The following is a 16905-nucleotide window of genomic DNA, read 5'->3' on the forward strand; positions in this document are numbered from 1 at the left end:
CGCAGCTAGCGTCTCGAATGCACAATTATGTTACTCAAATAGCTGATACATCTCAAACATAGCCTCCTGTTGCTGTCAGAGACAGCTGCTAAGAATTAAAAGTATGCCCCAGGTGAGGCTCGAACTCACAACCCCGGCATTGCTCACGGCTACTGCCTTATAAGTACCGTGCGCTAACCAATTGCGCCACTGGGGCTACAACACAGTGCTCTCAGTTAGCGGTATTCACTTTGCTGCAAACCAGTGGTGGCCACAGAAACATACGATCGCCACCTGATGCCATACTGCGACTTTGGCACCTGACTACCAATGCTTCGTGCTATTCTTGTTTCATATGCTACGCTTACATGCACATCAACCGGCTCTGGTCGTCGAGAAAACGCGGGAAAACGCGCGCCTTGCCTTCTGCTACCTGTCGAACAGCGAGAGCAGATGCGTGGCAAGCTCTAAGCTCTGCAGGCGCACTGCGGCCACGCAGCTGGACGAGAGGTACCTTCCTTGGGAGCTTGCTCAGCCATGGAGAACACGTTTCTTAGCGAATTGCACTTGTCTCGTAGAAAGAAATGCTGCCACTGGCCCTGTGGCGCAACGGATAACGCGTCTGACTACGGATCAGAAGATTCCAGGTTCGAATCCTGGCAGGGTCGGCATTTTGTTAGTTGCCGACGCGTAGCTGGCCAGTGGATTTCGTATGTCGCCGCATCGTGGAGTGCTTTGTTGCTCCTGTGCATCTCGCAGCTGCATGTCGAGTCGATCGTGGTAAATATCGCTGCCTGCAAGCGTCAGCGTAGCGTCAGTCGAGCAAAGTCGAGACAAGTCAAGCTGAGAGCTGTAGGAGATGATACGAAATTAAATACAGGCGTGTGAAAGCGACGCAGACAACACTTTCCAAGTGTCCCACGTCACGTGGCGAGGAGCCGGCGCAACCCCAGCCAGCAGAGTGGCGCAGTGGAAGCGTGCTGGGCCCATAACCCAGAGGTCCGTGGATCGAAACCACGCTCTGCCAAAATTATTTCTTTTGCGGACTGTGTCGAGCTCGATTATTACGCCCACAGCGTCGGCTGGGGTGCTTTGATTCAGCGTTAACAGCAAACCCCGTAATTCTGAAGTGTGAAGAATGCGAGAACCACTTCCTAAGATGTAGCATTTTTTAAGATTTCGCACCAACTACACTCCACGATCGCAAAGTTTATGCTCTTACGACCCCCATACGCGCAACACTCGAACAGGTTTGTGAGATAAAAATCGCATCTCCCCGGCGGGGAATCGAACCCCGGTCTCCCGCGTGACAGGCGGGGATACTAACCACTATACTACCGAGGATGCGCTGTACACACATGCCTGTGTGCGAGAGATATGGTGCTAGTAGCCGCAAACGTCCTACACTAAGTTCGGCGAGTGATAGAGGAGCAATTAAAAATCGGATGTGCCTCCCCGGCGGGGAATCGAACCCCGGTCTCCCGCGTGACAGGCGGGGATACTAACCACTATACTACCGAGGAAGACGCAGCTAGCGTCTCGAATGCACAATTATGTTACTCAAATAGCTGATAAATCTCAAACCTAGCCTCCTGTTGCTGTCAGAGACAGCTGCTAAGAATTAAAAGTATGCCCCAGGTGAGGCTCGAACTCACAACCCCGGCATTGCTCACGGCTACTGCCTTATAAGTACCGTGCGCTAACCAATTGCGCCACTGGGGCTACAACACAGTGCTCTCAGTTAGCGGTATTCACTTTGCTGCAAACCAGTGGTGGCCACAGAAACATACGATCGCCACCTGATGCCATACTGCGACTTTGGCACCTGACTACCAATGCTTCGTGCTATTCTTGTTTCATATGCTACGCTTACATGCACATCAACCGGCTCTGGTCGTCGAGAAAACGCGGGAAAACGCGCGCCTTGCCTTCTGCTACCTGTCGAACAGCGAGAGCAGATGCGTGGCAAGCTCTAAGCTCTGCAGGCGCACTGCGGCCACGCAGCTGGACGAGAGGTACCTTCCTTGGGAGCTTGCTCAGCCATGGAGAACACGTTTCTTAGCGAATTGCACTTGTCTCGTAGAAAGAAATGCTGCCACTGGCCCTGTGGCGCAACGGATAACGCGTCTGACTACGGATCAGAAGATTCCAGGTTCGAATCCTGGCAGGGTCGGCATTTTGTTAGTTGCCGACGCGTAGCTGGCCAGTGGATTTCGTATGTCGCCGCATCGTGGAGTGCTTTGTTGCTCCTGTGCATCTCGCAGCTGCATGTCGAGTCGATCGTGGTAAATATCGCTGCCTGCAAGCGTCAGCGTAGCGTCAGTCGAGCAAAGTCGAGACAAGTCAAGCTGAGAGCTGTAGGAGATGATACGCAATTAAATACAGGCGTGTGAAAGCGACGCAGACAACACTTTCCCAGTGTCCCACGTCACGTGGCGCAGAGCCGGCGCAACCCCAGCCAGCAGAGTGGCGCAGTGGAAGCGTGCTGGGCCCATAACCCAGAGGTCCGTGGATCGAAACCACGCTCTGCTAAAATTATTTCTTTTGCGGACTGTGTCGAGCTCGATTATTACGCCCACAGCGTCGGCTGGGGTGCTTTGATTCAGCGTTAACAGCAAACCCCGTAATTCTGAAGTGTGAAGAATGCGAGAACCACTTCCTAAGATGTAGCATTTTTTAAGATTTCGCACCAACTACACTCCACGATCGCAAAGTTAATGCTCTTACGACCCCCATACGCGCAACACTCGAACAGGTTTGTGAGATAAAAATCGCATCTCCCCGGCGGGGAATCGAACCCCGGTCTCCCGCGTGACAGGCGGGGATACTAACCACTATACTACCGAGGATGCGCTGTACACACATGCCTGTGTGTGAGAGATATGGTGCTAGTAGCCGCAAACGTCCTACACTAAGTTCGGCGAGTGATAGAGCAGCAATTAAAAATCGGATGTGCCTCCCCGGCGGGGAATCGAACCCCGGTCTCCCGCGTGACAGGCGGGGATACTAACCACTATACTACCGAGGAAGACGCAGCTAGCGTCTCGAATGCACAATTATGTTACTCAAATAGCTGATACATCTCAAACCTAGCCTCCTGTTGCTGTCAGAGACAGCTGCTAAGAATTAAAAGTATGCCCCAGGTGAGGCTCGAACTCACAACCCCGGCATTGCTCACGGCTACTGCCTTATAAGTACCGTGCGCTAACCAATTGCGCCACTGGGGCTGCAACACAGTGCTCTCAGTTAGCGGTGTTCACTTTGCTGCAAACCAGTGGTGGCCACAGAAACATACGATCGCCACCTGATGCCATACTGCGACTTTGGCACCTGACTACCAATGCTTCGTGCTATTCTTGTTTCATATGCTACGCTTACATGCACATCAACCGGCTCTGGTCGTCGAGAAAACGCGGGAAAACGCGCGCCTTGCCTTCTGCTACCTGTCGAACAGCGAGAGCAGATGCGTGGCAAGCTCTAAGCTCTGCAGGCGCACTGCGGCCACGCAGCTGGACGAGAGGTACCTTCCTTGGGAGCTTGCTCAGCCATGGAGAACACGTTTCTTAGCGAATTGCACTTGTCTCGTAGAAGCAAATGCTGCCACTGGCCCTGTGGCGCAACGGATAACGCGTCTGACTACGGATCAGAAGATTCCAGGTTCGAATCCTGGCAGGGTCGGCATTTTGTTAGTTGCCGACGCGTAGCTGGCCAGTGGATTTCGTATGTCGCCGCATCGTGGAGTGCTTTGTTGCTCCTGTGCATCTCGCAGCTGCATGTCGAGTCGATCGTGGTAAATATCGCTGCCTGCAAGCGTCAGCGTAGCGTCAGTCGAGCAAAGTCGAGACAAGTCAAGCTGAGAGCTGTAGGAGATGATACGCAATTAAATACAGGCGTGTGAAAGCGACGCAGACAACACTTTCCAAGTGTCCCACGTCACGTGGCGCAGAGCCGGCGCAACCCCAGCCAGCAGAGTGGCGCAGTGGAAGCGTGCTGGGCCCATAACCCAGAGGTCCGTGGATCGAAACCACGCTCTGCTAAAATTATTTCTTTTGCGGACTGTGTCGAGCTCGATTATTACGCCCACAGCGTCGGCTGGGGTGCTTTGATTCAGCGTTAACAGCAAACCCCGTAATTCTGAAGTGTGAAGAATGCGAGAACCACTTCCTAAGATGTAGCATTTTTTAAGATTTCGCACCAACTACACTCCACGATCGCAAAGTTAATGCTCTTACGACCCCCATACGCGCAACACTCGAACAGGTTTGTGAGATAAAAAACGCACCTCCACGGCGGGGAATCGAACCCCGGTCTCCAGCGTGACAGGCGGGGATACTAACCACTATCCTACCGAGGATGCGCTGTACACACATCCCTGTGTGCGAGAGATATGGTGCTAGTAGCCGCAAACGTCCTACACTAAGTTCGGCGAGTGATAGAGCAGCAATTAAAAATCGGATGTGCCTCCCCGGCGGGGAATCGAACCCCGGTCTCCCGCGTGACAGGCGGGGGTACTAACCACTATACTACCGAGGAAGACGCAGCTAGCGTCTCGAATGCACAATTATGTTACTCAAATAGCTGATACATCTCAAACCTAGCCTCCTGTTGCTGTCAGAGACAGCTGCTAAGAATTAAAAGTATGCCCCAGGTGAGGCTCGAACTCACAACCCCGGCATTGCTCACGGCTACTGCCTTATAAGTACCGTGCGCTAACCAATTGCGCCACTGGGGCTACAACACAGTGCTCTCAGTTAGCGGTATTCACTTTGCTGCAAACCAGTGGTGGCCACAGAAACATACGATCGCCACCTGATGCCATACTGCGACTTTGGCACCTGACTACCAATGCTTCGTGCTATTCTTGTTTCATATGCTACGCTTACATGCACATCAACCGGCTCTGGTCGTCGAGAAAACGCGGGAAAACGCGCGCCTTGCCTTCTGCTACCTGTCGAACAGCGAGAGCAGATGCGTGGCAAGCTCTAAGCTCTGCAGGCGCACTGCGGCCACGCAGCTGGACGAGAGGTACCTTCCTTGGGAGCTTGCTCAGCCATGGAGAACACGTTTCTTAGCGAATTGCACTTGTCTCGTAGAAAGAAATGCTGCCACTGGCCCTGTGGCGCAACGGATAACGCGTCTGACTACGGATCAGAAGATTCCAGGTTCGAATCCTGGCAGGGTCGGCATTTTGTTAGTTGCCGACGCGTAGCTGGCCAGTGGATTTCGTATGTCGCCGCATCGTGGAGTGCTTTGTTGCTCCTGTGCATCTCGCAGCTGCATGTCGAGTCGATCGTGGTAAATATCGCTGCCTGCAAGCGTCAGCGTAGCGTCAGTCGAGCAAAGTCGAGACAAGTCAAGCTGAGAGCTGTAGGAGATGATACGCAATTAAATACAGGCGTGTGAAAGCGACGCAGACAACACTTTCCAAGTGTCCCACGTCACGTGGCGCAGAGCCGGCGCAACCCCAGCCAGCAGAGTGGCGCAGTGGAAGCGTGCTGGGCCCATAACCCAGAGGTCCGTGGATCGAAACCACGCTCTGCTAAAATTATTTCTTTTGCGGACTGTGTCGAGCTCGATTATTACGCCCACAGCGTCGGCTGGGGTGCTTTGATTCAGCGTTAACAGCAAACCCCGTAATTCTGAAGTGTGAAGAATGCGAGAACCACTTCCTAAGATGTAGCATTTTTTAAGATTTCGCACCAACTACACTCCACGATCGCAAAGTTAATGCTCTTACGACCCCCATACGCGCAACACTCGAACAGGTTTGTGAGATAAAAAACGCACCTCCACGGCGGGGAATCGAACCCCGGTCTCCAGCGTGACAGGCGGGGATACTAACCACTATCCTACCGAGGATGCGCTGTACACACATCCCTGTGTGCGAGAGATATGGTGCTAGTAGCCGCAAACGTCCTACACTAAGTTCGGCGAGTGATAGAGCAGCAATTAAAAATCGGATGTGCCTCCCCGGCGGGGAATCGAACCCCGGTCTCCCGCGTGACAGGCGGGGGTACTAACCACTATACTACCGAGGAAGACGCAGCTAGCGTCTCGAATGCACAATTATGTTACTCAAATAGCTGATACATCTCAAACCTAGCCTCCTGTTGCTGTCAGAGACAGCTGCTAAGAATTAAAAGTATGCCCCAGGTGAGGCTCGAACTCACAACCCCGGCATTGCTCACGGCTACTGCCTTATAAGTACCGTGCGCTAACCAATTGCGCCACTGGGGCTACAACACAGTGCTCTCAGTTAGCGGTATTCACTTTGCTGCAAACCAGTGGTGGCCACAGAAACATACGATCGCCACCTGATGCCATACTGCGACTTTGGCACCTGACTACCAATGCTTCGTGCTATTCTTGTTTCATATGCTACGCTTACATGCACATCAACCGGCTCTGGTCGTCGAGAAAACGCGGGAAAACGCGCGCCTTGCCTTCTGCTACCTGTCGAACAGCGAGAGCAGATGCGTGGCAAGCTCTAAGCTCTGCAGGCGCACTGCGGCCACGCAGCTGGACGAGAGGTACCTTCCTTGGGAGCTTGCTCAGCCATGGAGAACACGTTTCTTAGCGAATTGCACTTGTCTCGTAGAAAGAAATGCTGCCACTGGCCCTGTGGCGCAACGGATAACGCGTCTGACTACGGATCAGAAGATTCCAGGTTCGAATCCTGGCAGGGTCGGCATTTTGTTAGTTGCCGACGCGTAGCTGGCCAGTGGATTTCGTATGTCGCCGCATCGTGGAGTGCTTTGTTGCTCCTGTGCATCTCGCAGCTGCATGTCGAGTCGATCGTGGTAAATATCGCTGCCTGCAAGCGTCAGCGTAGCGTCAGTCGAGCAAAGTCGAGACAAGTCAAGCTGAGAGCTGTAGGAGATGATACGCAATTAAATACAGGCGTGTGAAAGCGACGCAGACAACACTTTCCAAGTGTCCCACGTCACGTGGCGCAGAGCCGGCGCAACCCCAGCCAGCAGAGTGGCGCAGTGGAAGCGTGCTGGGCCCATAACCCAGAGGTCCGTGGATCGAAACCACGCTCTGCTAAAATTATTTCTTTTGCGGACTGTGTCGAGCTCGATTATTACGCCCACAGCGTCGGCTGGGGTGCTTTGATTCAGCGTTAACTGCAAACCCCGTAATTCTGAAGTGTGAAGAATGCGAGAACCACTTCCTAAGATGTAGCATTTTTTAAGATTTCGCACCAACTACACTCCACGATCGCAAAGTTAATGCTCTTACGACCCCCATACGCGCAACACTCGAACAGGTTTGTGAGATAAAAAACGCACCTCCACGGCGGGGAATCGAACCCCGGTCTCCAGCGTGACAGGCGGGGATACTAACCACTATCCTACCGAGGATGCGCTGTACACACATCCCTGTGTGCGAGAGATATGGTGCTAGTAGCCGCAAACGTCCTACACTAAGTTCGGCGAGTGATAGAGCAGCAATTAAAAATCGGATGTGCCTCCCCGGCGGGGAATCGAACCCCGGTCTCCCGCGTGACAGGCGGGGGTACTAACCACTATACTACCGAGGAAGACGCAGCTAGCGTCTCGAATGCACAATTATGTTACTCAAATAGCTGATACATCTCAAACCTAGCCTCCTGTTGCTGTCAGAGACAGCTGCTAAGAATTAAAAGTATGCCCCAGGTGAGGCTCGAACTCACAACCCCGGCATTGCTCACGGCTACTGCCTTATAAGTACCGTGCGCTAACCAATTGCGCCACTGGGGCTACAACACAGTGCTCTCAGTTAGCGGTATTCACTTTGCTGCAAACCAGTGGTGGCCACAGAAACATACGATCGCCACCTGATGCCATACTGCGACTTTGGCACCTGACTACCAATGCTTCGTGCTATTCTTGTTTCATATGCTACGCTTACATGCACATCAACCGGCTCTGGTCGTCGAGAAAACGCGGGAAAACGCGCGCCTTGCCTTCTGCTACCTGTCGAACAGCGAGAGCAGATGCGTGGCAAGCTCTAAGCTCTGCAGGCGCACTGCGGCCACGCAGCTGGACGAGAGGTACCTTCCTTGGGAGCTTGCTCAGCCATGGAGAACACGTTTCTTAGCGAATTGCACTTGTCTCGTAGAAAGAAATGCTGCCACTGGCCCTGTGGCGCAACGGATAACGCGTCTGACTACGGATCAGAAGATTCCAGGTTCGAATCCTGGCAGGGTCGGCATTTTGTTAGTTGCCGACGCGTAGCTGGCCAGTGGATTTCGTATGTCGCCGCATCGTGGAGTGCTTTGTTGCTCCTGTGCATCTCGCAGCTGCATGTCGAGTCGATCGCGGTAAATATCGCTGCCTGCAAGCGTCAGCGTAGCGTCAGTCGAGCAAAGTCGAGACAAGTCAAGCTGAGAGCTGTAGGAGATGATACGCAATTAAATACAGGCGTGTGAAAGCGACGCAGACAACACTTTCCAAGTGTCCCACGTCACGTGGCGCAGAGCCGGCGCAACCCCAGCCAGCAGAGTGGCGCAGTGGAAGCGTGCTGGGTCCATAACCCAGAGGTCCGTGGATCGAAACCACGCTCTGCTAAAATTATTTCTTTTGCGGACTGTGTCGAGCTCGATTATTACGCCCACAGCGTCGGCTGGGGTGCTTTGATTCAGCGTTAACAGCAAACCCCGTAATTCTGAAGTGTGAAGAATGCGAGAACCACTTCCTAAGATGTAGCATTTTTTAAGATTTCGCACCAACTACACTCCACGATCGCAAAGTTAATGCTCTTACGACCCCCATACGCGCAACACTCGAACAGGTTTGTGAGATAAAAAACGCACCTCCACGGCGGGGAATCGAACCCCGGTCTCCAGCGTGACAGGCGGGGATACTAACCACTATCCTACCGAGGATGCGCTGTACACACATCCCTGTGTGCGAGAGATATGGTGCTAGTAGCCGCAAACGTCCTACACTAAGTTCGGCGAGTGATAGAGCAGCAATTAAAAATCGGATGTGCCTCCCCGGCGGGGAATCGAACCCCGGTCTCCCGCGTGACAGGCGGGGGTACTAACCACTATACTACCGAGGAAGACGCAGCTAGCGTCTCGAATGCACAATTATGTTACTCAAATAGCTGATACATCTCAAACCTAGCCTCCTGTTGCTGTCAGAGACAGCTGCTAAGAATTAAAAGTATGCCCCAGGTGAGGCTCGAACTCACAACCCCGGCATTGCTCACGGCTACTGCCTTATAAGTACCGTGCGCTAACCAATTGCGCCACTGGGGCTACAACACAGTGCTCTCAGTTAGCGGTATTCACTTTGCTGCAAACCAGTGGTGGCCACAGAAACATACGATCGCCACCTGATGCCATACTGCGACTTTGGCACCTGACTACCAATGCTTCGTGCTATTCTTGTTTCATATGCTACGCTTACATGCACATCAACCGGCTCTGGTCGTCGAGAAAACGCGGGAAAACGCGCGCCTTGCCTTCTGCTACCTGTCGAACAGCGAGAGCAGATGCGTGGCAAGCTCTAAGCTCTGCAGGCGCACTGCGGCCACGCAGCTGGACGAGAGGTACCTTCCTTGGGAGCTTGCTCAGCCATGGAGAACACGTTTCTTAGCGAATTGCACTTGTCTCGTAGAAAGAAATGCTGCCACTGGCCCTGTGGCGCAACGGATAACGCGTCTGACTACGGATCAGAAGATTCCAGGTTCGAATCCTGGCAGGGTCGGCATTTTGTTAGTTGCCGACGCGTAGCTGGCCAGTGGATTTCGTATGTCGCCGCATCGTGGAGTGCTTTGTTGCTCCTGTGCATCTCGCAGCTGCATGTCGAGTCGATCGTGGTAAATATCGCTGCCTGCAAGCGTCAGCGTAGCGTCAGTCGAGCAAAGTCGAGACAAGTCAAGCTGAGAGCTGTAGGAGATGATACGCAATTAAATACAGGCGTGTGAAAGCGACGCAGACAACACTTTCCCAGTGTCCCACGTCACGTGGCGCAGAGCCGGCGCAACCCCAGCCAGCAGAGTGGCGCAGTGGAAGCGTGCTGGGCCCATAACCCAGAGGTCCGTGGATCGAAACCACGCTCTGCTAAAATTATTTCTTTTGCGGACTGTGTCGAGCTCGATTATTACGCCCACAGCGTCGGCTGGGGTGCTTTGATTCAGCGTTAACAGCAAACCCCGTAATTCTGAAGTGTGAAGAATGCGAGAACCACTTCCTAAGATGTAGCATTTTTTAAGATTTCGCACCAACTACACTCCACGATCGCAAAGTTAATGCTCTTACGACCCCCATACGCGCAACACTCGAACAGGTTTGTGAGATAAAAATCGCATCTCCCCGGCGGGGAATCGAACCCCGGTCTCCCGCGTGACAGGCGGGGATACTAACCACTATACTACCGAGGAAGACGCAGCTAGCGTCTCGAATGCACAATTATGTTACTCAAATAGCTGATACATCTCAAACCTAGCCTCCTGTTGCTGTCAGAGACAGCTGCTAAGAATTAAAAGTATGCCCCAGGTGAGGCTCGAACTCACAACCCCGGCATTGCTCACGGCTACTGCCTTATAAGTACCGTGCGCTAACCAATTGCGCCACTGGGGCTACAACACAGTGCTCTCAGTTAGCGGTATTCACTTTGCTGCAAACCAGTGGTGGCCACAGAAACATACGATCGCCACCTGATGCCATACTGCGACTTTGGCACCTGACTACCAATGCTTCGTGCTATTCTTGTTTCATATGCTACGCTTACATGCACATCAACCGGCTCTGGTCGTCGAGAAAACGCGGGAAAACGCGCGCCTTGCCTTCTGCTACCTGTCGAACAGCGAGAGCAGATGCGTGGCAAGCTCTAAGCTCTGCAGGCGCACTGCGGCCACGCAGCTGGACGAGAGGTACCTTCCTTGGGAGCTTGCTCAGCCATGGAGAACACGTTTCTTAGCGAATTGCACTTGTCTCGTAGAAAGAAATGCTGCCACTGGCCCTGTGGCGCAACGGATAACGCGTCTGACTACGGATCAGAAGATTCCAGGTTCGAATCCTGGCAGGGTCGGCATTTTGTTAGTTGCCGACGCGTAGCTGGCCAGTGGATTTCGTATGTCGCCGCATCGTGGAGTGCTTTGTTGCTCCTGTGCATCTCGCAGCTGCATGTCGAGTCGATCGTGGTAAATATCGCTGCCTGCAAGCGTCAGCGTAGCGTCAGTCGAGCAAAGTCGAGACAAGTCAAGCTGAGAGCTGTAGGAGATGATACGCAATTAAATACAGGCGTGTGAAAGCGACGCAGACAACACTTTCCAAGTGTCCCACGTCACGTGGCGCAGAGCCGGCGCAACCCCAGCCAGCAGAGTGGCGCAGTGGAAGCGTGCTGGGTCCATAACCCAGAGGTCCGTGGATCGAAACCACGCTCTGCTAAAATTATTTCTTTTGCGGACTGTGTCGAGCTCGATTATTACGCCCACAGCGTCGGCTGGGGTGCTTTGATTCAGCGTTAACAGCAAACCCCGTAATTCTGAAGTGTGAAGAATGCGAGAACCACTTCCTAAGATGTAGCATTTTTTAAGATTTCGCACCAACTACACTCCACGATCGCAAAGTTAATGCTCTTACGACCCCCATACGCGCAACACTCGAACAGGTTTGTGAGATAAAAAACGCACCTCCACGGCGGGGAATCGAACCCCGGTCTCCAGCGTGACAGGCGGGGATACTAACCACTATCCTACCGAGGATGCGCTGTACACACATCCCTGTGTGCGAGAGATATGGTGCTAGTAGCCGCAAACGTCCTACACTAAGTTCGGCGAGTGATAGAGCAGCAATTAAAAGTCGGATGTGCCTCCCCGGCGGGGAATCGAACCCCGGTCTCCCGCGTGACAGGCGGGGGTACTAACCACTATACTACCGAGGAAGACGCAGCTAGCGTCTCGAATGCACAATTATGTTACTCAAATAGCTGATACATCTCAAACCTAGCCTCCTGTTGCTGTCAGAGACAGCTGCTAAGAATTAAAAGTATGCCCCAGGTGAGGCTCGAACTCACAACCCCGGCATTGCTCACGGCTACTGCCTTATAAGTACCGTGCGCTAACCAATTGCGCCACTGGGGCTACAACACAGTGCTCTCAGTTAGCGGTATTCACTTTGCTGCAAACCAGTGGTGGCCACAGAAACATACGATCGCCACCTGATGCCATACTGCGACTTTGGCACCTGACTACCAATGCTTCGTGCTATTCTTGTTTCATATGCTACGCTTACATGCACATCAACCGGCTCTGGTCGTCGAGAAAACGCGGGAAAACGCGCGCCTTGCCTTCTGCTACCTGTCGAACAGCGAGAGCAGATGCGTGGCAAGCTCTAAGCTCTGCAGGCGCACTGCGGCCACGCAGCTGGACGAGAGGTACCTTCCTTGGGAGCTTGCTCAGCCATGGAGAACACGTTTCTTAGCGAATTGCACTTGTCTCGTAGAAAGAAATGCTGCCACTGGCCCTGTGGCGCAACGGATAACGCGTCTGACTACGGATCAGAAGATTCCAGGTTCGAATCCTGGCAGGGTCGGCATTTTGTTAGTTGCCGACGCGTAGCTGGCCAGTGGATTTCGTATGTCGCCGCATCGTGGAGTGCTTTGTTGCTCCTGTGCATCTCGCAGCTGCATGTCGAGTCGATCGTGGTAAATATCGCTGCCTGCAAGCGTCAGCGTAGCGTCAGTCGAGCAAAGTCGAGACAAGTCAAGCTGAGAGCTGTAGGAGATGATACGCAATTAAATACAGGCGTGTGAAAGCGACGCAGACAACACTTTCCCAGTGTCCCACGTCACGTGGCGCAGAGCCGGCGCAACCCCAGCCAGCAGAGTGGCGCAGTGGAAGCGTGCTGGGCCCATAACCCAGAGGTCCGTGGATCGAAACCACGCTCTGCTAAAATTATTTCTTTTGCGGACTGTGTCGAGCTCGATTATTACGCCCACAGCGTCGGCTGGGGTGCTTTGATTCAGCGTTAACAGCAAACCCCGTAATTCTGAAGTGTGAAGAATGCGAGAACCACTTCCTAAGATGTAGCATTTTTTAAGATTTCGCACCAACTACACTCCACGATCGCAAAGTTAATGCTCTTACGACCCCCATACGCGCAACACTCGAACAGGTTTGTGAGATAAAAATCGCATCTCCCCGGCGGGGAATCGAACCCCGGTCTCCCGCGTGACAGGCGGGGATACTAACCACTATACTACCGAGGATGCGCTGTACACACATGCCTGTGTGTGAGAGATATGGTGCTAGTAGCCGCAAACGTCCTACACTAAGTTCGGCGAGTGATAGAGCAGCAATTAAAAATCGGATGTGCCTCCCCGGCGGGGAATCGAACCCCGGTCTCCCGCGTGACAGGCGGGGATACTAACCACTATACTACCGAGGAAGACGCATCTAGCGTCTCGAATGCACAATTATGTTACTCAAATAGCTGATACATCTCAAACCTAGCCTCCTGTTGCTGTCAGAGACAGCTGCTAAGAATTAAAAGTATGCCCCAGGTGAGGCTCGAACTCACAACCCCGGCATTGCTCACGGCTACTGCCTTATAAGTACCGTGCGCTAACCAATTGCGCCACTGGGGCTGCAACACAGTGCTCTCAGTTAGCGGTGTTCACTTTGCTGCAAACCAGTGGTGGCCACAGAAACATACGATCGCCACCTGATGCCATACTGCGACTTTGGCACCTGACTACCAATGCTTCGTGCTATTCTTGTTTCATATGCTACGCTTACGTGCACATCAACCGGCTCTGGTCGTCGAGAAAACGCGGGAAAACGCGCGCCTTGCCTTCTGCTACCTGTCGAACAGCGAGAGCAGATGCGTGGCAAGCTCTAAGCTCTGCAGGCGCACTGCGGCCACGCAGCTGGACGAGAGGTACCTTCCTTGGGAGCTTGCTCAGCCATGGAGAACACGTTTCTTAGCGAATTGCACTTGTCTCGTAGAAAGAAATGCTGCCACTGGCCCTGTGGCGCAACGGATAACGCGTCTGACTACGGATCAGAAGATTCCAGGTTCGAATCCTGGCAGGGTCGGCATTTTGTTAGTTGCCGACGCGTAGCTGGCCAGTGGATTTCGTATGTCGCCGCATCGTGGAGTGCTTTGTTGCTCCTGTGCATCTCGCAGCTGCATGTCGAGTCGATCGTGGTAAATATCGCTGCCTGCAAGCGTCAGCGTAGCGTCAGTCGAGCAAAGTCGAGACAAGTCAAGCTGAGAGCTGTAGGAGATGATACGCAATTAAATACAGGCGTGTGAAAGCGACGCAGACAACACTTTCCAAGTGTCCCACGTCACGTGGCGCAGAGCCGGCGCAACCCCAGCCAGCAGAGTGGCGCAGTGGAAGCGTGCTGGGTCCATAACCCAGAGGTCCGTGGATCGAAACCACGCTCTGCTAAAATTATTTCTTTTGCGGACTGTGTCGAGCTCGATTATTACGCCCACAGCGTCGGCTGGGGTGCTTTGATTCAGCGTTAACAGCAAACCCCGTAATTCTGAAGTGTGAAGAATGCGAGAACCACTTCCTAAGATGTAGCATTTTTTAAGATTTCGCACCAACTACACTCCACGATCGCAAAGTTAATGCTCTTACGACCCCCATACGCGCAACACTCGAACAGGTTTGTGAGATAAAAAACGCACCTCCACGGCGGGGAATCGAACCCCGGTCTCCAGCGTGACAGGCGGGGATACTAACCACTATCCTACCGAGGATGCGCTGTACACACATCCCTGTGTGCGAGAGATATGGTGCTAGTAGCCGCAAACGTCCTACACTAAGTTCGGCGAGTGATAGAGCAGCAATTAAAAATCGGATGTGCCTCCCCGGCGGGGAATCGAACCCCGGTCTCCCGCGTGACAGGCGGGGGTACTAACCACTATACTACCGAGGAAGACGCAGCTAGCGTCTCGAATGCACAATTATGTTACTCAAATAGCTGATACATCTCAAACCTAGCCTCCTGTTGCTGTCAGAGACAGCTGCTAAGAATTAAAAGTATGCCCCAGGTGAGGCTCGAACTCACAACCCCGGCATTGCTCACGGCTACTGCCTTATAAGTACCGTGCGCTAACCAATTGCGCCACTGGGGCTACAACACAGTGCTCTCAGTTAGCGGTATTCACTTTGCTGCAAACCAGTGGTGGCCACAGAAACATACGATCGCCACCTGATGCCATACTGCGACTTTGGCACCTGACTACCAATGCTTCGTGCTATTCTTGTTTCATATGCTACGCTTACATGCACATCAACCGGCTCTGGTCGTCGAGAAAACGCGGGAAAACGCGCGCCTTGCCTTCTGCTACCTGTCGAACAGCGAGAGCAGATGCGTGGCAAGCTCTAAGCTCTGCAGGCGCACTGCGGCCACGCAGCTGGACGAGAGGTACCTTCCTTGGGAGCTTGCTCAGCCATGGAGAACACGTTTCTTAGCGAATTGCACTTGTCTCGTAGAAAGAAATGCTGCCACTGGCCCTGTGGCGCAACGGATAACGCGTCTGACTACGGATCAGAAGATTCCAGGTTCGAATCCTGGCAGTGTCGGCATTTTGTTAGTTGCCGACGCGTAGCTGGCCAGTGGATTTCGTATGTCGCCGCATCGTGGAGTGCTTTGTTGCTCCTGTGCATCTCGCAGCTGCATGTCGAGTCGATCGTGGTAAATATCGCTGCCTGCAAGCGTCAGCGTAGCGTCAGTCGAGCAAAGTCGAGACAAGTCAAGCTGAGAGCTGTAGGAGATGATACGCAATTAAATACAGGCGTGTGAAAGCGACGCAGACAACACTTTCCAAGTGTCCCACGTCACGTGGCGCAGAGCCGGCGCAACCCCAGCCAGCAGAGTGGCGCAGTGGAAGCGTGCTGGGTCCATAACCCAGAGGTCCGTGGATCGAAACCACGCTCTGCTAAAATTATTTCTTTTGCGGACTGTGTCGAGCTCGATTATTACGCCCACAGCGTCGGCTGGGGTGCTTTGATTCAGCGTTAACAGCAAACCCCGTAATTCTGAAGTGTGAAGAATGCGAGAACCACTTCCTAAGATGTAGCATTTTTTAAGATTTCGCACCAACTACACTCCACGATCGCAAAGTTAATGCTCTTACGACCCCCATACGCGCAACACTCGAACAGGTTTGTGAGATAAAAAACGCACCTCCACGGCGGGGAATCGAACCCCGGTCTCCAGCGTGACAGGCGGGGATACTAACCACTATCCTACCGAGGATGCGCTGTACACACATCCCTGTGTGCGAGAGATATGGTGCTAGTAGCCGCAAACGTCCTACACTAAGTTCGGCGAGTGATAGAGCAGCAATTAAAAGTCGGATGTGCCTCCCCGGCGGGGAATCGAACCCCGGTCTCCCGCGTGACAGGCGGGGGTACTAACCACTATACTACCGAGGAAGACGCAGCTAGCGTCTCGAATGCACAATTATGTTACTCAAATAGCTGATACATCTCAAACCTAGCCTCCTGTTGCTGTCAGAGACAGCTGCTAAGAATTAAAAGTATGCCCCAGGTGAGGCTCGAACTCACAACCCCGGCATTGCTCACGGCTACTGCCTTATAAGTACCGTGCGCTAACCAATTGCGCCACTGGGGCTACAACACAGTGCTCTCAGTTAGCGGTATTCACTTTGCTGCAAACCAGTGGTGGCCACAGAAACATACGATCGCCACCTGATGCCATACTGCGACTTTGGCACCTGACTACCAATGCTTCGTGCTATTCTTGTTTCATATGCTACGCTTACATGCACATCAACCGGCTCTGGTCGTCGAGAAAACGCGGGAAAACGCGCGCCTTGCCTTCTGCTACCTGTCGAACAGCGAGAGCAGATGCGTGGCAAGCTCTAAGCTCTGCAGGCGCACTGCGGCCACGCAGCTGGACGAGAGGTACCTTCCTTGGGAGCTTGCTCAGCCATGGAGAACACGT

General features: G+C 53.2%; 48 non-coding genes across 48 annotated transcripts; 22 read left to right on the forward strand and 26 right to left on the reverse strand.

The window, feature by feature from the left end:
* Positions 1-104: 104 nt before the first annotated feature.
* Positions 105-196, reverse strand: Trnai-uau (transfer RNA isoleucine (anticodon UAU)). Its single transcript is given in 2 exon segments — positions 105-140; positions 159-196. It is a non-coding gene; the product is annotated as a tRNA-Ile (tRNA).
* A 378-nt stretch (positions 197-574) lies between these two features.
* Positions 575-647, forward strand: Trnar-acg (transfer RNA arginine (anticodon ACG)). Its single transcript has one exon. It is a non-coding gene; the product is annotated as a tRNA-Arg (tRNA).
* A 287-nt stretch (positions 648-934) lies between these two features.
* Positions 935-1006, forward strand: Trnam-cau (transfer RNA methionine (anticodon CAU)). Its single transcript has one exon. It is a non-coding gene; the product is annotated as a tRNA-Met (tRNA).
* A 245-nt stretch (positions 1007-1251) lies between these two features.
* Positions 1252-1323, reverse strand: Trnad-guc (transfer RNA aspartic acid (anticodon GUC)). Its single transcript has one exon. It is a non-coding gene; the product is annotated as a tRNA-Asp (tRNA).
* A 107-nt stretch (positions 1324-1430) lies between these two features.
* On the reverse strand, positions 1431-1502 carry Trnad-guc (transfer RNA aspartic acid (anticodon GUC)). Its single transcript has one exon. It is a non-coding gene; the product is annotated as a tRNA-Asp (tRNA).
* A 107-nt stretch (positions 1503-1609) lies between these two features.
* Positions 1610-1701, reverse strand: Trnai-uau (transfer RNA isoleucine (anticodon UAU)). The gene is given in 2 exon segments: positions 1610-1645; positions 1664-1701. It is a non-coding gene; the product is annotated as a tRNA-Ile (tRNA).
* A 378-nt stretch (positions 1702-2079) lies between these two features.
* On the forward strand, positions 2080-2152 carry Trnar-acg (transfer RNA arginine (anticodon ACG)). The gene has a single exon. It is a non-coding gene; the product is annotated as a tRNA-Arg (tRNA).
* Positions 2153-2439: 287 nt separating this feature from the next.
* Trnam-cau (transfer RNA methionine (anticodon CAU)) lies at positions 2440-2511 on the forward strand. The gene has a single exon. It is a non-coding gene; the product is annotated as a tRNA-Met (tRNA).
* Positions 2512-2756: 245 nt separating this feature from the next.
* Positions 2757-2828, reverse strand: Trnad-guc (transfer RNA aspartic acid (anticodon GUC)). The gene has a single exon. It is a non-coding gene; the product is annotated as a tRNA-Asp (tRNA).
* Positions 2829-2935: 107 nt separating this feature from the next.
* On the reverse strand, positions 2936-3007 carry Trnad-guc (transfer RNA aspartic acid (anticodon GUC)). Its single transcript has one exon. It is a non-coding gene; the product is annotated as a tRNA-Asp (tRNA).
* A 107-nt stretch (positions 3008-3114) lies between these two features.
* Trnai-uau (transfer RNA isoleucine (anticodon UAU)) lies at positions 3115-3206 on the reverse strand. The gene is given in 2 exon segments: positions 3115-3150; positions 3169-3206. It is a non-coding gene; the product is annotated as a tRNA-Ile (tRNA).
* Positions 3207-3584: 378 nt separating this feature from the next.
* Trnar-acg (transfer RNA arginine (anticodon ACG)) lies at positions 3585-3657 on the forward strand. The gene has a single exon. It is a non-coding gene; the product is annotated as a tRNA-Arg (tRNA).
* Positions 3658-3944: 287 nt separating this feature from the next.
* Positions 3945-4016, forward strand: Trnam-cau (transfer RNA methionine (anticodon CAU)). Its single transcript has one exon. It is a non-coding gene; the product is annotated as a tRNA-Met (tRNA).
* A 424-nt stretch (positions 4017-4440) lies between these two features.
* Positions 4441-4512, reverse strand: Trnad-guc (transfer RNA aspartic acid (anticodon GUC)). Its single transcript has one exon. It is a non-coding gene; the product is annotated as a tRNA-Asp (tRNA).
* A 107-nt stretch (positions 4513-4619) lies between these two features.
* Positions 4620-4711, reverse strand: Trnai-uau (transfer RNA isoleucine (anticodon UAU)). The gene is given in 2 exon segments: positions 4620-4655; positions 4674-4711. It is a non-coding gene; the product is annotated as a tRNA-Ile (tRNA).
* Positions 4712-5089: 378 nt separating this feature from the next.
* On the forward strand, positions 5090-5162 carry Trnar-acg (transfer RNA arginine (anticodon ACG)). The gene has a single exon. It is a non-coding gene; the product is annotated as a tRNA-Arg (tRNA).
* Positions 5163-5449: 287 nt separating this feature from the next.
* Positions 5450-5521, forward strand: Trnam-cau (transfer RNA methionine (anticodon CAU)). The gene has a single exon. It is a non-coding gene; the product is annotated as a tRNA-Met (tRNA).
* Positions 5522-5945: 424 nt separating this feature from the next.
* On the reverse strand, positions 5946-6017 carry Trnad-guc (transfer RNA aspartic acid (anticodon GUC)). Its single transcript has one exon. It is a non-coding gene; the product is annotated as a tRNA-Asp (tRNA).
* Positions 6018-6124: 107 nt separating this feature from the next.
* Positions 6125-6216, reverse strand: Trnai-uau (transfer RNA isoleucine (anticodon UAU)). The gene is given in 2 exon segments: positions 6125-6160; positions 6179-6216. It is a non-coding gene; the product is annotated as a tRNA-Ile (tRNA).
* Positions 6217-6594: 378 nt separating this feature from the next.
* On the forward strand, positions 6595-6667 carry Trnar-acg (transfer RNA arginine (anticodon ACG)). Its single transcript has one exon. It is a non-coding gene; the product is annotated as a tRNA-Arg (tRNA).
* A 287-nt stretch (positions 6668-6954) lies between these two features.
* Positions 6955-7026, forward strand: Trnam-cau (transfer RNA methionine (anticodon CAU)). The gene has a single exon. It is a non-coding gene; the product is annotated as a tRNA-Met (tRNA).
* A 424-nt stretch (positions 7027-7450) lies between these two features.
* On the reverse strand, positions 7451-7522 carry Trnad-guc (transfer RNA aspartic acid (anticodon GUC)). Its single transcript has one exon. It is a non-coding gene; the product is annotated as a tRNA-Asp (tRNA).
* A 107-nt stretch (positions 7523-7629) lies between these two features.
* On the reverse strand, positions 7630-7721 carry Trnai-uau (transfer RNA isoleucine (anticodon UAU)). The gene is given in 2 exon segments: positions 7630-7665; positions 7684-7721. It is a non-coding gene; the product is annotated as a tRNA-Ile (tRNA).
* Positions 7722-8099: 378 nt separating this feature from the next.
* On the forward strand, positions 8100-8172 carry Trnar-acg (transfer RNA arginine (anticodon ACG)). The gene has a single exon. It is a non-coding gene; the product is annotated as a tRNA-Arg (tRNA).
* A 287-nt stretch (positions 8173-8459) lies between these two features.
* Positions 8460-8531, forward strand: Trnam-cau (transfer RNA methionine (anticodon CAU)). Its single transcript has one exon. It is a non-coding gene; the product is annotated as a tRNA-Met (tRNA).
* Positions 8532-8955: 424 nt separating this feature from the next.
* Positions 8956-9027, reverse strand: Trnad-guc (transfer RNA aspartic acid (anticodon GUC)). Its single transcript has one exon. It is a non-coding gene; the product is annotated as a tRNA-Asp (tRNA).
* Positions 9028-9134: 107 nt separating this feature from the next.
* Positions 9135-9226, reverse strand: Trnai-uau (transfer RNA isoleucine (anticodon UAU)). Its single transcript is given in 2 exon segments — positions 9135-9170; positions 9189-9226. It is a non-coding gene; the product is annotated as a tRNA-Ile (tRNA).
* Positions 9227-9604: 378 nt separating this feature from the next.
* Trnar-acg (transfer RNA arginine (anticodon ACG)) lies at positions 9605-9677 on the forward strand. The gene has a single exon. It is a non-coding gene; the product is annotated as a tRNA-Arg (tRNA).
* Positions 9678-9964: 287 nt separating this feature from the next.
* Positions 9965-10036, forward strand: Trnam-cau (transfer RNA methionine (anticodon CAU)). The gene has a single exon. It is a non-coding gene; the product is annotated as a tRNA-Met (tRNA).
* Positions 10037-10281: 245 nt separating this feature from the next.
* Positions 10282-10353, reverse strand: Trnad-guc (transfer RNA aspartic acid (anticodon GUC)). The gene has a single exon. It is a non-coding gene; the product is annotated as a tRNA-Asp (tRNA).
* A 107-nt stretch (positions 10354-10460) lies between these two features.
* Positions 10461-10552, reverse strand: Trnai-uau (transfer RNA isoleucine (anticodon UAU)). The gene is given in 2 exon segments: positions 10461-10496; positions 10515-10552. It is a non-coding gene; the product is annotated as a tRNA-Ile (tRNA).
* A 378-nt stretch (positions 10553-10930) lies between these two features.
* Positions 10931-11003, forward strand: Trnar-acg (transfer RNA arginine (anticodon ACG)). The gene has a single exon. It is a non-coding gene; the product is annotated as a tRNA-Arg (tRNA).
* Positions 11004-11290: 287 nt separating this feature from the next.
* Trnam-cau (transfer RNA methionine (anticodon CAU)) lies at positions 11291-11362 on the forward strand. Its single transcript has one exon. It is a non-coding gene; the product is annotated as a tRNA-Met (tRNA).
* A 424-nt stretch (positions 11363-11786) lies between these two features.
* Trnad-guc (transfer RNA aspartic acid (anticodon GUC)) lies at positions 11787-11858 on the reverse strand. The gene has a single exon. It is a non-coding gene; the product is annotated as a tRNA-Asp (tRNA).
* Positions 11859-11965: 107 nt separating this feature from the next.
* Positions 11966-12057, reverse strand: Trnai-uau (transfer RNA isoleucine (anticodon UAU)). Its single transcript is given in 2 exon segments — positions 11966-12001; positions 12020-12057. It is a non-coding gene; the product is annotated as a tRNA-Ile (tRNA).
* Positions 12058-12435: 378 nt separating this feature from the next.
* Positions 12436-12508, forward strand: Trnar-acg (transfer RNA arginine (anticodon ACG)). Its single transcript has one exon. It is a non-coding gene; the product is annotated as a tRNA-Arg (tRNA).
* Positions 12509-12795: 287 nt separating this feature from the next.
* Trnam-cau (transfer RNA methionine (anticodon CAU)) lies at positions 12796-12867 on the forward strand. Its single transcript has one exon. It is a non-coding gene; the product is annotated as a tRNA-Met (tRNA).
* A 245-nt stretch (positions 12868-13112) lies between these two features.
* On the reverse strand, positions 13113-13184 carry Trnad-guc (transfer RNA aspartic acid (anticodon GUC)). The gene has a single exon. It is a non-coding gene; the product is annotated as a tRNA-Asp (tRNA).
* Positions 13185-13291: 107 nt separating this feature from the next.
* Trnad-guc (transfer RNA aspartic acid (anticodon GUC)) lies at positions 13292-13363 on the reverse strand. Its single transcript has one exon. It is a non-coding gene; the product is annotated as a tRNA-Asp (tRNA).
* A 107-nt stretch (positions 13364-13470) lies between these two features.
* On the reverse strand, positions 13471-13562 carry Trnai-uau (transfer RNA isoleucine (anticodon UAU)). Its single transcript is given in 2 exon segments — positions 13471-13506; positions 13525-13562. It is a non-coding gene; the product is annotated as a tRNA-Ile (tRNA).
* Positions 13563-13940: 378 nt separating this feature from the next.
* On the forward strand, positions 13941-14013 carry Trnar-acg (transfer RNA arginine (anticodon ACG)). The gene has a single exon. It is a non-coding gene; the product is annotated as a tRNA-Arg (tRNA).
* Positions 14014-14300: 287 nt separating this feature from the next.
* On the forward strand, positions 14301-14372 carry Trnam-cau (transfer RNA methionine (anticodon CAU)). The gene has a single exon. It is a non-coding gene; the product is annotated as a tRNA-Met (tRNA).
* Positions 14373-14796: 424 nt separating this feature from the next.
* On the reverse strand, positions 14797-14868 carry Trnad-guc (transfer RNA aspartic acid (anticodon GUC)). Its single transcript has one exon. It is a non-coding gene; the product is annotated as a tRNA-Asp (tRNA).
* A 107-nt stretch (positions 14869-14975) lies between these two features.
* Positions 14976-15067, reverse strand: Trnai-uau (transfer RNA isoleucine (anticodon UAU)). Its single transcript is given in 2 exon segments — positions 14976-15011; positions 15030-15067. It is a non-coding gene; the product is annotated as a tRNA-Ile (tRNA).
* Positions 15068-15445: 378 nt separating this feature from the next.
* Positions 15446-15518, forward strand: Trnar-acg (transfer RNA arginine (anticodon ACG)). Its single transcript has one exon. It is a non-coding gene; the product is annotated as a tRNA-Arg (tRNA).
* A 287-nt stretch (positions 15519-15805) lies between these two features.
* On the forward strand, positions 15806-15877 carry Trnam-cau (transfer RNA methionine (anticodon CAU)). The gene has a single exon. It is a non-coding gene; the product is annotated as a tRNA-Met (tRNA).
* Positions 15878-16301: 424 nt separating this feature from the next.
* Positions 16302-16373, reverse strand: Trnad-guc (transfer RNA aspartic acid (anticodon GUC)). The gene has a single exon. It is a non-coding gene; the product is annotated as a tRNA-Asp (tRNA).
* Positions 16374-16480: 107 nt separating this feature from the next.
* On the reverse strand, positions 16481-16572 carry Trnai-uau (transfer RNA isoleucine (anticodon UAU)). Its single transcript is given in 2 exon segments — positions 16481-16516; positions 16535-16572. It is a non-coding gene; the product is annotated as a tRNA-Ile (tRNA).
* Between the last annotated feature and the right edge of the window lie 333 nt (positions 16573-16905).

Source organism: Schistocerca serialis, chromosome 9, assembly GCF_023864345.2.
Source record: "Schistocerca serialis cubense isolate TAMUIC-IGC-003099 chromosome 9, iqSchSeri2.2, whole genome shotgun sequence".
In the NCBI taxonomy this organism is placed as follows: domain Eukaryota; kingdom Metazoa; phylum Arthropoda; class Insecta; order Orthoptera; family Acrididae; genus Schistocerca; species Schistocerca serialis.